Source organism: Mytilus edulis, chromosome 7 (genome assembly GCF_963676685.1).
Source record: "Mytilus edulis chromosome 7, xbMytEdul2.2, whole genome shotgun sequence".
NCBI lineage: Eukaryota > Metazoa > Mollusca > Bivalvia > Mytilida > Mytilidae > Mytilus > Mytilus edulis.
In genome coordinates this window covers 86,191,648-86,204,416 of record NC_092350.1, presented here as the reverse complement: position 1 = coordinate 86,204,416, position 12,769 = coordinate 86,191,648, and the positions used below count along the sequence as shown (strand labels likewise).

The 12,769-nt window shown below is 31.2% G+C and overlaps 1 long non-coding RNA gene across 2 annotated transcripts; it reads left to right on the top strand.

Moving 5' to 3' along the window:
• The first annotated feature begins 4,719 nt into the window (after positions 1 to 4,719).
• Positions 4,720 to 9,254, top strand: LOC139482422 (uncharacterized). 2 transcript variants are annotated; one of them, XR_011654860.1, is made up of 4 exons: positions 4,720 to 4,781; positions 5,376 to 5,511; positions 6,694 to 6,803; positions 8,641 to 9,254. It is a non-coding gene; the product is annotated as an uncharacterized lncRNA (long non-coding RNA). The 2 variants fall into 2 exon arrangements; XR_011654859.1 differs by lacking the exon at positions 4,720 to 4,781 and having other exon boundaries at positions 4,829 to 5,511.
• The last annotated feature ends 3,515 nt before the right edge of the window (positions 9,255 to 12,769 follow it).

The following is a 12,769-nucleotide window of genomic DNA, read 5'->3' as shown; positions in this document are numbered from 1 at the left end:
TTAATTAAGTTAATTTTTGTAATTCAATATCTATAAAATTCATAAAATGCTTAAGTTTAGGCCATGTTTACATAACATAATATGCTTACAAATAGATTTTTTGTATCCTCCCACATACCTGACGTACTGAATGTTTCAACATATGAAATTAAATATAAATAAAATATTTTAGTAATTTGGAAAAGGCAAAATACATGTATCTGAAATCAGATGTGATTATACATGATGAAAGGAGATGTGGAATATACATGTATATATCAATGATACAGCAACCAAACAATGAAGTAGTCAAAGCACAATTTAACACATGTAGAAAAATATGACTGTTGAATGGAAAGTCCTTTAACAGTGGAATAAATTAAAAGACACTTGAAATATGTTTAAAAGGAGATGATTGGTATATATATATATATATATATATATATATATATATATATATGCAAAAGAGACAGCAGCCCTAAGACCAAAACAAGTTAAAAGGCATAATTGAATTTTGACTAACCATGCTAACCGGGCAAATGTTATATAAAAAGTTAAACTGACAGAGTTCACATGAAAATAAAAAGTTAAGGCCACACTGATTTGATTAATAGTTCTTTTGATTGATAATATAAGACATGCTTTAGAATTATAAAATATATCCATGTTTTGTTAATCATGACTCAGAAATTATTTAAAAAATATACTCAAACATGCTAGTTTCACATTTTACACATACATATTTACTTTGTCATAATATTCAACTTGAATTTTCTCAATTTAAAAAAAATCCAGTTAGAAATATTTCAAGCAAATTTAGGATGAGTCATGCAGTTTTCAATACATTAACATACAAGTCAGGACAGGAGCCTGTATTTCAGTGGTTGTCGTTTGTTAATGTGTTACATATTTGTTTTTCCTTCATTTTTTTTATATAAATAAGGCTGTTAGTTTTCTCGTTTGAATTGTTTTTCATTGTCTTATCAGGGCCTTTTATGGAAGTACACCACTAATTCATGGTCCCATTGCTTTCTATGTTAAATTCCTCCGTTTCAAGCAGGCACACCTCTTTTGTTTTAAGTTCAAATGAAGTGGCAATCATTGCATTGCAAAGCAACACTTTATGGTATCTTGTACTGACAAAATCAACATACCTTTAATTGCATATAAGAAAGAACTGGTTCCCAGAACTTCGGATGTACCCAAACAGGTACTTCAGATCTGACAAACAGACAAAATGTACCCTCTTTTTAAAATTTGATGCAGTTTTTTTAATATACTAAATTAAAAGTCCAAAAGTGTTCTACAATGATCACCAGTCCTTCAGCTTTCATTTGATACCACAAAATACCTAAATATTCTACATATTTTGAAAGTTACACTCATGCGTAGGAACTATTTTGTGTTAAATATGTACTACTTTCTGGTATGTGCTTTCTGGCCGGGCCCGAATTAGTGGTGTTACACCTATTAGCTGACTATGCGGTATGGACTTTGCTCATTGTTGAAGGCCATATGGTGACCTATAGTTGTTAATGGCTGTGTCATCTTGGTCTCTTGTGGACAGTTGTCTCATTGGCAATCATGCCACATCTTCTTTTTTATATACAATATAAATATAGGTTTTGTAGTATAAGGCCATCCGGCAAAATTAAAACCATTGTGAATGCCCCACATCATCATGTAGGGTTAAACACAGTAAGACCATGAACACGGGTGGATCCAGCCATTTAAAAAAGGGGGTCCCAACCGCGGATAAAAGGGGGGGGGGGGGTCAAACTTAATGTACCCTTTCAAATGCAATTGATCTTCTAGTCCAAATAATTATGACGTCTTGTGTCGAAGTAAGGCGTCAAAGAAAAAAAATATAATAGCCTTTCAAGACGTCATAATTATTTGGACTATTGATCTTCCAAAAAAAGGGGGGTTACAATCCCGGGAACAATTTTTACAAGCCCAAATTCTTACTTTGCTTTTGAACATGCTACTATATATATACATAGAAAGATGTGTAATATGCACGAGTGAGGTGATATAGAGAAACCGATATAGAACGTCGATTCATACCTGAAGCATGAGGGTAGGCACGAAATGTGCACATTTTCGCTTCAAAATCGTGGATCCATGATTATTCTGATAGACATGCTATAAAATATTGTTCATTTATACTCACCGATTGAAATTTCCAGGTTATCCGTTATATTGTATATAGTTTCCCTTCTACATATCTACCATGGCATGTCTACGATTTTTTGTAAAGTTTGCGCACAAGGATAATAGTTACGCTGAACGGTGCCCACTGGTCACCCTATAAATAGTACTCTTCTGTGTAGTAATATTGTAGTTCTAAAAAAAATGCCCACTTAGGCTTGATTGAACAAATCATTTTTTGTTTCTTGATTACCTTACACAAATATTTAATTTGATTAAATGTGGTCATCTAACCAGAAATGGGATTTGATAACCTCTGGTGGCCTTAAAATGCTAAAATGGGGTAACTTCTGGTCACCTTATTATTCATATATTGGATTTGATGACCTCTGGTCACCTTATGTAAATATTGGATTCGGTGACCTCTGGTCACCTTATGTTAATATTAGATTTGGTGACCTCTGGTCACCTTATGTTAATATTGGATTTGGTTACCTCTGGTTACCTTATGCTGATTTCAGATTTGGTTACCTCTGGTGATCAAAACATAAGTCATGTGATGTTTTTTATCATTTGTAGGAAATGTAAGACAATTGAAGAGAGGGAAAAAAGAACAAGAACAGGTTTGATATGCATTACTGGTTGAGCAAGACTATAGAATTTTATTGCATATTACATTTAAAATATTACGAACACTCAACAGAATGAACATTGTCTATCTTGATCTTTTAAAAAAACAAATCTTAGAAAATCATTGACCTTGCAAACATTGCCAAGAGCATTGACAGTTGATAATTTAGTCAATTTTTATTTATCCAATAAGATAGTTTTGGATAAATAAAATTGAATTTACTAATACAAATATCATATGTTTATCTTCTTTTTTCAGAAGTACTCAGAAAATGTAGATGAAAGTGGTATGTATGCATTTAATTTGTTATATATAATTCTTATATATGATGGATAAGTACATCAAGTGTGTATGATACTGAAACTATTATTCTATTTGAACTTAAAACTTGTTATCGATAGCTGTAAAATGGCTACTTCAGTTTGATTGAAAAGTTCATTTTTTTTTTGGTATATTTAATTGGCTACATGTGGTCAACTTTACCAGATATGGTATTTGAGTACCCTAAGTAACCTTAAAATGATATAGAATTGTGTTACCACTTGCCACCTAATGCAGATAATAGACTTGGTTACCTAAAGCAGATATTGTATTTAGTTATCTTTGGTCATTTTCTGATGTTATTTGAATTCTCGTGTCACCTTTTGCAGATTTCGGATTTTGTTATTAACTGGTCATTAAGATCCCACTAACATGTTTAACCTGACACATTATGTATGTATGTGCCTGTCCAAAGTCAGGATCCTGCAATTCAATGGTTGTCGTTTGCTGCTGTATTACGTTCATTTATATGGACATCAATTAGGCCGTTAGTTTTCTCATTGACAATTACACCACAATTTCTTTTTTAAATGTTGAGTTTTTTTTATCATTTGTAGAAAATGTAAGAAATTTTGAAGAGGGTGAAAAAAGAATAACAGGTTTGTATATATCATTGGTTCAGCTAAAATATAGAATACTATAAAATTACATTTACTATATTAGTAACACTGAACAGAAAGAATGACCATTATCTTCCATGATCATTTAAAAATAAATCTTAGAAAATAATTGAAATTGCTTACGTTGTCAAGAGCATTTATAATCGATAATTAAGTCAATCTATACGTATCAGGATAAATCAGTTGATTTCCTATACGATTATTTAATATTTAACTAGTCAACAGAAAATGTGGATGAAAGTGGTATGTATGCATTTAATTTGTTATATATAATTTTTATATATGATGGAAAGTACAAAAAGTGTGTATGATACTGAAACTAAATTTCTATTTAAACTTAAAACTTGTTATCGATAGCTTTAAAATCGCTACTTAGGTTTGATTGAAAAAAAAATCTTTTTCTTTAGATATCTGGTCACCTTATGCAGATATTGGATTTGAGGACCTCTGGTCACCTTATGAAGATATTGAATTTGGGGACCTCTGGTCACCCTATGCAGATATTGGATTTGGGGACCTCTGGTCACCTTATGCAGATATTGGATTTGGGGACCTCTTGTCACCTTATGCAGATATTTAATTTGTGGACCTCTGGTCACCCTTTGAAGAAATTGGATTTGTTAAATATCTGGTCATCTTATGCAGATATTTGATATGAGGGCCTCTGGTCACCTAATGCAGCTATTGGATTAGGGGACCTGTGGTCACGATATGCAGATATTGGATTTGGGGACATCTGGTCACCTTATGCAGATATTGGATTTGGGGACCTCTGGTAAGCCTATGAAGAAATTGGATTTGTTAAATATCTGATCACCTTATGCATATATTGGATTTGAGGACCTCTGGTCACCTTATAAAGATATTAAATTTGGTTACCTCTGGTCATCTTATGCAGATATTGGATTTGGTTACCTCTGATCACTTCATGCAGATATTGGATTTGGTTACCTCAGGTCACCTTATGCAGATTTCGAATTTGGTTACCTCTGGTCATCAAAACATAACTCATGTTATGTTTTTTATCATTTGTAGGAAATGTAAGACAATCGAAGAGAAGGAAAAAAGGTCAAGAACAGGTTTGATATACATTACTGGTTCAGCAAATCTATAGAATTTTATTGTATATCAGTGAATACACTTGATTCTCAAAGAAAACAGTTAATGCTGGTTAAAACACATAAATTGATGATCTCGTGTTTTTTTTAAAAGCATTCATAGAGTAGTAGGTAAGGAATGGTGAATGGGTCGAAAGGAACAATCAAACTGAAATTTGGAGAACAAACTGACAAAGCTGGGCCAAAAAATAAAAAAAAGATGGAAAGTCAAAACTGCAATCATTATAATTCAATATAGAAAAAATAAAACTAAGCAACATTAACCCCACCAAAAACCAGGGTGGTCTCAGGTTATCTAGAATGGTTAGCAGATCCAGCTCATTATGTGGTGCCCATAATATTGTTCATGCTTGAGTTTAGGATCCCTTGGTATATTACTACATCATTAGAAATCATATGTCGACTGTGAATCATATACATGTCGCTTTGCCAATCTGTAAGACATTTTTTTCAAGTTGTAAGAACTTTCATAACGGTGCATAATATGTCTTATTACATATATTCATTAGCTTAACTGCAGGAAAAGATCACAACTGTATCTGACTTCATTTTCAGGTGATGTTGACTATCAAGTACAATCCTTAAATACTTTAACCGAGGCTCTTGTCGATAAAGAAGCAACCAAAAAGGCAGTATGCCGAAAAATGATAGGGGCATCTGCCCAAAAAAAGGGTGACATTGAAAAAACTAAGTAAGTATTTGAGGGGAATTCAATTATTCAGATTTTACGAACATTGGATCTATAATGGCTACAAAAGCAATCGTCTTTTTGACATCTTTATTACATACCAAGAGTATGGAATAAAATACACAATAGAAAATGCAAACATCTAGATTAACATGAATTATATAAAACATACAAATACCATGATCATTATGTATTCATCTTCTAAACAATCAATTATAAACTGAGTATTCTCATCTATTCAATTAATTGCTTATCTGTTTCAATAATTATTCTAGACTAAATTTGTGACAAAATTCAGATCATAAATTCATAATCAAGTCTATAATGCAATCTATCTTTTTGCACTCGAGGTCTACAAATGTATAATATAGAAAATGAACAAGTGTGTTAACTGCGAATGGAAATGTGTAGTTATTATTTTAATATACAGAAAAATGACACATCATAAGTAATTGAAAAAAAACATGATTCAAACACAAACATACTACCAGCTGTTCAAAAATAGATTTTGTTTGAATATAACTATATGGACACGGGGAATATGTCAAAGAGACAACAACCCGACCAAAACGTAAAAAACAACTCAAGGTTGTGCAAGTTTCATCTTTCTCTGTGTACTAAATAATAAACTTATCAAAGCAAACTGACATGCAATCAATCATTTTAAAATTATAAGCATCGTTGGAATACTAACTATAAAATCATATACAATCTTCTTCTTACTGGTCATAAACTTGAAACAATCCACACTACATTTTTATCGGAAAGCTAGGTAGAACAATTGACTTATAGTTATTGATGTAAAAATTACTATTTAATTTGGCCTTACAATTCGACTTTGTCCTATGTTTTATTGTTGATATGTATAACATTGCTTTTCTCATTTATTTTTCAACAGTTTAACATGCTCTGTTTTATTGTAGCTAGGAAACATTTGAAATTATTGAATACAATTTTTGTTATTAATAACATAAATTAAGTATTATAGTACCAACATATGAAAACATTTTAAAAAGAATATTTTAGTCAAGAAAATAAAATGCATTCTTGTAAAGTCTTTTCTTTGTTTAGATTAAATGATTCTTATTAAAACTGGAAGAATTAAAATGGTGTCATTATATAAAATTTTGTAGGTAAAGAAATGTCCTGTAATAATAAAATTGCTGTCTTAACTTATATTTGCAGAGAAATTATTGGCCATGTTATAGGCGAACTAAATAAAACAAATGTTAACAAGGCAATGCATGGGAAAGTTTTTGAGGCCTTTTGGAAGACAATATAGACAATGCTGCCAGGTAATGATTTATTAGACGCATCACGCGTATTATCTTAACTTAAAACATATTTGATCATTTGCTTAAAAAATATTACCTACTTGAGACAGCAAACAGACCTAGACCAATGTAATAATTAGCCAATGTATCTGCTTGACAAAATCTTCATTAGGAATAGGTATTTGTTGTATCAAATTATATACATTTGGTAACATCAGTATCTTTGCAAAACATTTCAAGAGCAAACTGTATATGTCCTACTTTTGAAGCCTTTAGGCACCAATGTAACATATAAAATTTTTGAATGAATATCAAGAAAAGCAGTTTTTCAAAATCAGTATAATATTTCATTATTTTTTTTATTGAAATGGCTTACTAATGAAACCTTTCTTTCTGTGGGTAGATTTGAAACTGCCATCATCATTAACTGTACGCCCCCGTTTTTTTTCAGAACACACTTTCGGCTTACTGAATAGTCACGATCAGTTTTTGAACTTTTGGATTTTCTGCTTGGAAACAGCGGTTGTTGCGTTCGCTTTCTTGTTGTTTTGGAAAAGTTGGTTGTCTTACAAATATGTAATGCCGTAGTGAGTGCTTGTAAAATAGTTTTTTTCTTTTTTTTCACGTCAATTGTCTGAAATTTTTTATTGTTTACATATATATTGATTTCCTCAATTTTTCTTTTAATAGCCTGGTCGGTTGTTTCTTTGTCTTCCTTTAATTGTTGTCTTGTTTCATCAATTGAAGTAGACTCTATTTCAGGTAATGGAACTACCATTTTTGCTACCATCACACAAACAAAATGTATACCATAGCTATTGGCAAAACATGTACATTTGAATGAGGTCAAATTAACAACTGATACATTTCCCAATCTGGACAAAACCTCTACCTGGTTGTTATCTCTGTCATAAAAATATTGTTCTGCATTAAATACATTCATTGCTTCTGATCTGCGCTCTACAGTGAGGTCGATGTTCCTTTTAGAAGCAATAAATTCAGCTAAATGAACATGCTTACACATTCCTGAAAAATAGTAGAGAATGGAACATAAATAACTGCATTGTAGCCTTATGGTTTACTTTCAATTGTACAAACTTTAAACAAAACCACCAATGAACATTCAGTAAAGATTTACTTAAATTGGATCGCATTGTTTTAGACAAGTTGATGAGGCAAATGATTATTTGCACTTGTATAACCTGATGACGATTGATAACGCCTTGTTGGAAGACAAAAACAATCAAAACCGAGGAGACTCATCAAACCAAAAGACATTTACAACAACAGTAAAAAAATAATAATAAACAACACGAACTCCACTATAAACCTGAAGTAAAATTAGGTGCTCCAGAAGGGTAAGCATTTCCGGGACCATTTACTGTTACCCGAAAATAATTATCTTGATTTCAACAATTCATAATTGATGGTGTACTTTTAAACATTGTTGAACTGACTTAAAATAATAAAAAAAACTTACCTTTTGCTGTTGCAGCTGGACAGTTGCACATTACATTGACAATGTCCACATTATAAATCGTCCCAAATGCTGTCTGTGATGGAACAGTGCATTCTGTGGAAGAAGTCCATTGCACAGTTTGGTCGAGTCCTGCCTTGAACATATTCTCTGTTGTCAATTTACTTTTGTCTTCCCTTTGTCCTCCCATATTTTTCAGGCTTCCAATCTTTTCGAGTTCATCTAGATTGCTAAAATTACGATGTTATTATTTATTTTTGATTATTAAAACATAATTCAAAGATCTATTAATAAATTATTTCTTAAAAAATTGAATTCACAGTATTTAATACTAACTCAATGTATTTGCATCTTAAATTGAAATGATCTTTCTTATTTCAGACGATTCAGGTGAACGATAAGAAGAACAGGATTGTGACAAATTTAAACTTACTTACTCATAAAACATAGTTACATTTCCATGGAGTAGGATTAGTAAGTACTCTACTCTGCTATTGACATACCCACCAAGGAAATGGTATTTCATGTCCAGGAAAAACCTGAAAATGACAAAATGTTAATGACTTTGAATTTATGATTTATGTTTGAATGTACAAATAGAAAGTACATAAAATTTTAATGTGTATACATTTGAATGTTATAAGTAGTATTATATTTTTTCTTTTAATGTTCTCATACACATCTGGTTTTACTAGACTACATTTTTCATTTTGTCTGCTTTTATGTAATTATCGACTTGCATTGACGATTATGATATTTGTATTAAATTTGCATAACCCTATCATGAAAGAACGGCAATAATCTATCCGTATAGTTAAAAATTGTATAGTTTATATCATTTTAAGTCTTTGGTTACCCACGAAGAAGTAGGATTTAGACAAAGTGTAACACTTTTTTATACTTCAGGTCATAAAAAAAGAGACAGTTCAGAAAATTTATCCCCAAAATAAAATATACTTAGATACCATTATCAAACAGATAATAATTAGATGATGCTTAAATCTTTACCGTTCCTATGACCCGAATTCGGGTCATAAGCACTTTTTTGTGTAAAATTTGGATTCAAACCTTAAGTTCTCTGTCATTTGACTATCAACAGATTTCACCAAGGGCTTAAATGAAACCTGTGAGTTTCAGCTACACGTTAAAACGCCAGTTGTGTATTTTTGGGTTGATCTTTATGGTAAAATAAAGCAATTAAACTATCAACGTTTTTAAAAAAATCAGCTAAAATTTAACAGAAAAAACTGTAGAATTGTGTAAATCTTGAATTATCAAATCATAGTGTTTGGTTTCTATAAACCGCAACAATCGGTTCATTATGGATTTTTTTCTTTCAGTTATGTGTTGGGCTTTATAAAATGTAGGTTCAATAAGCTTTCCTATTATTAATTTCTACGAAAAACGAATACAAACAGTGAACATTGTCAACATGTCAGTAACTTTCAGCAACTATTTCTTAGAATTTCTGCCCATACCAGTAAAAACGTGCATATTGTGGTTCCAGAGGCCAAATAGTATAAATAAAATGCATTTCTTACTACTTGTGTTACTTGGTTTTGACATTAAATCATTAGTACCCCCCCCCCCCCCCCCCCCCTTTTCCACCCTCTCCCCTATTTTCCCCTGGTTTACACACCATTCCACATGGTGTGTTCTTTTAAAAATGTAAAAAATGCAGTTTTTACGTCTTTCTAAGTTCCTTATTGTAATGTAATATTTGTATTTTAATGGTCAACTTAAAAATAAATATCATAAACAACATTGAAAATAAGTATGAATTTAATCCAATTTAACCGTCTGCTTCCGTAGCTGAGGGGATGCATCTAAGGCTAGTAATCAAGCGATCCGGGTTCGCATCCCGTAAGGGTGAATGTACGGTTGAAAAAAACCAATACCAATATTAAATATCTTGACTTGACTTTAATTTAATTCTAATTTCAAATTGAAAATGCTTTTTTCCTTGTGACAAAGTTGATTGTCTGTCTTTTGGCTATAGTCGTTTATAGAATAATAGAGACATACATGTTCAGATAATCTATTACAAATTGGTAACTAAGGGATGCTGAGGCTGCCAGACTTTTGTTTTTTTTGTCTTTTAAATGATTGTAGGGATAAACGTGTAGATGCACTTCAGTTGCACAGTTTAGCTACGTTTTTTTACCCAGAAAGCTCAAAAATAGCAATTTTGACCCAAATCACCATATAGCATGTTTGGCTATAAAAATTGCTGTTTCTAACACAAATAGACCGTTGAGGGTTCTTTTTCGTGGAGATGTTATTCCTGACATTGTATTTGAATGCTCAGCTGATACTATTTCCATAAATAAACTTCAAAAAAGGCCATTTTGAATCGAAATTTGACAATTTTCCGATTTTTTTGTTGTTGTCACGTGACATTGGACTGATTATCACGTGACCAATATGATAAAAAAAAATATAAAAAAACCTGTCATTAATATTACTGAAAAACTATTTTCTATAAAAAGTCTTAGTTGATAAGTCTACTAACAGTAATAAGAAAGTTGTGAATGATTGAAATTTGATCGTTCCTCTGCGTCAAAAATAGTGCAATTTTTGCCGAATGGTAAAGAGTTAAAATTTCGATCTTGTAATATATAAGGTGTATAGTAATAAAATGTATTTATAACCTTTCAACTAAGTTATTTGTATCTTGATCTTCATAAAAATATGTCTTCCATAGTTGGCCCATCGACATCCCCACTTGTCACTAGTACACCAGTTGTCTAACAAGTAGTTTGTTATTTGTTTGGAATGCATCTTCTCTTGCAACATTTGAACTTTTTGAGAAAAGTCTTCTTTCTGATGAAAAATTATATTGACACATTTCTTTTGAGTATAGAAACAGAGTTTATAGATTAAACACGCATGTACTCATAAGCATTGTACATTTATAGGTAAGATCTTTAAATCGCATTAAGCAACTCTTTGTTCTTTCTAAATTATTTTACTGATATAATTCAATAGAGATTCATTGCTATATGTTTTACTGTTGTTTTTTTTTTGTTTTTTGTTTTTTATCTTTTATCAACCAAAATTCATTGATTGTATTTTTTTTTATTATTATTATTGCGTTTTAATTGACTCATTTAGAAAAATCTTGTTGATATGATTTATCATCTTTTGATATTAAAACAATTACAATATTGGAAAAAGAGAAAAAGAACCCACTGATGTCTCATTTCTACAGGGATTTTTCTTATAATATTAACATATCAATAACCAATCGTGTTTCATTGTGAGGCAACAAACTCGTGATTTATTTTTAAAAACAATGTTTCACATCCTCTGCATATAAGACTGTTATAATTTTTTTTTATCAGATTCAGGTCCAGTTATACTATGTAAATTAACATTCACCTAGTACATAGCTCGTGTACAGCTACAGCATCATTCTGGTGAATTCTAAAACAAATGAGGAAATATAAAATTTATCCAACTTTTGTAGAAATATCATAGATCAATACCAGTACTGACATGTACAGAACCAATGTCAACAGTACATCTGTATAATTTGACCAGAAAACACCAAAGTTCAAATTACTGTGTAAAGTGCATCATTACAATCAGATTGGTAAAAAGATTAAATGGTGAATAAAGGTCTAAATATCTATATAAAGTAATGATTTAAACAGACGAACCATTGGATTTGCATACAGTGCATCAGTTTAAATGACCACAAACCAAAGTCTATGAATGTGATAGAGGTAACCAACGTCAATTCCAGTGTAAGGTACTAAATACCAAATAATCTTTACATTTAACTTTACCAAAGTATGTAGATGTAACAACACGGAACCAAGGATATACTTTGTGTGAAGCTATCAATATTTTTGAATTGTCCAGATGTGACCAAAGTTGCGGTGAACAGTGGTAACCAAAGTCAATATATGTGTACGGTTTCAAAAGGAATATAGATTATATACATATCTAAAATAGAAATAGGAAACACAAGTATGTTTAAGGTAGCCCTAGTCAATATCTGTGTATCATTATATATATGTTTAAGGTGACCAGAGTTAACAAAATGGTGAAAAGTGATTATCAAATTCTGCAAACATTTAAGGGTACAAGTGGCGACCCAGGTCGATATCTGTGTTAGTTAACCAGAGGTTACTAAAAATCTTTATATGTTAAGTGTTATCAGAGGTAGCAAAGTCTTTGTCTGTGTACGTTCAATATAAAGATTTGGTTCAAGTAATCAGAGGTAACTTAAGTCCGGATAATGGTTATTTTTCGATGACTGGATACGTAGAGACAAAGCCTGTAAGTTCATATTTTTAGTAAATCTTTTGATTATGTTTTGATACCTTTTATCCATTTTGTAACGTTGACATATATTCTTAATGTCAACTGGTGTCAGATAGTATCTTCTATCGTGCACATCAAAATGCCTTTGATCTCTAGCCCATTTCCATAATTTGCACAATATTTCCATTGGTTTTTCCCCTATTGATAAAGAAATAGAAATTAAATTCGTCTCAATTAC